Here is a 2,426-nt window from a genome sequence, read left to right on the forward strand (position 1 = left end):
GCTTGAGTTCCAGTCCTGACTTCCTTTGGTGATTAACAACAGTATAGAAGTGTAAGAGAAATAAACCCTTTCCTCCCCAGTAAAAACCCTAGCCAAGAGAGTGCTCTCCGTATCAAAGCATGGCAGGGAATCACAGGGCCCTGAGGGAGGGACCCTGGATGGGTCATCATCAAAGCAGCAGGTGTTGAGGTTCCCAAAGGGATAGCCAAGCCAGCAGGAGGCCAGCCTTCTGGATGAGGGGAGCCAGCAGGAGGCCAGCCTTCTGGATGAGGCCTGAGAAAAAGAAAAGGCAGATCTGTGTATAAAGAACAAAAGAAATGATAAAGAGAAACCAAGCCACACTGAACTTTCCACTGGAATCTTTCCTTTCTCCTTTTTCTTTTCTTTCTTTACTTCTCTCCTTTTCTTGTTCCATTTTTTTTTTAAAAAAAATGTAGCCCAAGGTAGACTCAAACTTGATATGTATCTGTCTGAGGATGATCTTGAACTCCTGATCCTCCTACCACATCCTCTAAGTGTTCAGATTATAGGCATGTGATACCAGCTCAGATTTTTTTTTTTGAAGTGAATAATCAAGAAGCTTCCAGAAGAATACAACCCGGGTGGTGGTGGTGCATGCCTTTAATCCCAGCACTCGGGAGGCAGAGGCAGGTGGATCTCTGTGAGTTTGAGGCCAGCCTGGTCTACAAGAGCTAGTTCCAGGACAGGCTCCAGAGCCACAGAGAAACCCTGTCTCAAAAAACTAAAAAAAAAAAGAAAAAAAAAACTAGCTTCCAGAAGTGTGACTTCACATCTGGGTCAGGGTGACTCTGTGGAGTTCTCCGGACCACACCTTTCTTTGAGGATCTCCTACGCTTCTCCTGGGGGTGAGTTTCACGAGGGAGATCTCACACACAGGACAACTGGGGATGGGAGGGACTAGGAGCTGGACCCCAAAGGCCCCAGGTTCCAAACAGAACACTAAGAGGAAATGCATGGGCGGTTCTGACTCAGCGCCTGGAAAGGTTTTAGTAGGTGCTGCAGACTCTGTGGGCTCCTAGAAAAGGTAGGGACTCACCTTAGTGAGTCACCAGGCAACCTGCTTCCTTCCTGGGTGGTTCCTCCAAGCCTGGGTGCAACTGAGGGACCGGGGTCAGCATGGAACTCGGTTGCCACAGCACATTTTGATTAGGTGGGCCACTTCAGGTTCATGTTAAACCTGGGGGAGGGCTAGGGAGATGTCGTCGTCAGTAAAGAGCCTCCCGTGTAAGCATTAGTACCTGAGTTTGGGTCCCTGACACCCATTTAACGCTGGGGAGAGCCGGGCGGTGGTGGCACATGCCTTTAATCCCAGCACACTCGGGAGGCAGAGGCAGGTGGATCTCTGAGTTTGAGACCAGCCTGGTCTACAAGAGCTAGTTCCAGGACAGGCTCCAAAGCCACAGAGAAACCCTGTCTCGAAAAAAACCAAAAAATAAAATAAAATAAAAATAAAGCTAAGGAGAAACCCTCATAAAAGCTGGGTGCAGCAACTTGCATCTGTAACCCCAGCACTGGGGGAGTGAACACAGACTCATCTGAATCCTGGGAGTGCCGTGGCCAACCAGCCAAGACAATTGCTAAGCTACAGTTCAGTGAGAGACTGTCTACAAAATAGGGTGGAGCAACTGAGGAAGACACTGGATATCCACCTCTGGCCTCCATGTTTGCATGCATGTGTGTATATACACATGCACAGACACATGCGTGCACACACACGCACACACATGCACAGACAAGTGCACACATACATGCACACACTCATGCACACATTCATACAGCACGCACACGTGTACACATGCACACCCTCTCACACACACTACTTGGGCAGGATGGTGACCCTCATTAGAGAGTCTGCTGTTTGGATTTGCTTATGCGGGTTAGAAACTCATTCACACCATGCTCATGCTGGGGGTGGTGGCTGGGAGCCTAAAGCTAACTCTTATCCTGCAGCTCGATCAGAACTCATGTCAGGCCAAGCTGGACTCATGCAACCTGTGAGAGGAAGAGCTCTGAGCCACACTTCCAAGGCACAGGGATGCTGGACTCTGTTCATCTGCCGCCAGTGCCTTCTACCCACGGGGAAGAGCACCGGATGTGGGGAGCAAGAGTCCACCAATTTTTTTCTTTTTATTTTTTGACACAGGATTTCTTTGTGTAGCTTTAGAGCCTGTCCTGGAACTTGCTCTGTAGACCAGGTTGGCTTTGAACTCACAGAGCTCTGACTGCATCTGCTTCCCAAGAGCTGGGATTAAAGGTGTGTGCTTTAACTTTTCTTTAAATTTCTTTACTGATCAGACAATAAACTGGCCTTTTCTGCCAGACCCGGCCCATGGACTACCACGGATGTGTGTTGCCTCAGAGATTGGTCTGAATGTTCAGGGCTTGTTCTGAAATGAGCACGCTCA

This window comes from Microtus pennsylvanicus, chromosome 1 (genome assembly GCF_037038515.1).
Source record: "Microtus pennsylvanicus isolate mMicPen1 chromosome 1, mMicPen1.hap1, whole genome shotgun sequence".
NCBI lineage: Eukaryota > Metazoa > Chordata > Mammalia > Rodentia > Cricetidae > Microtus > Microtus pennsylvanicus.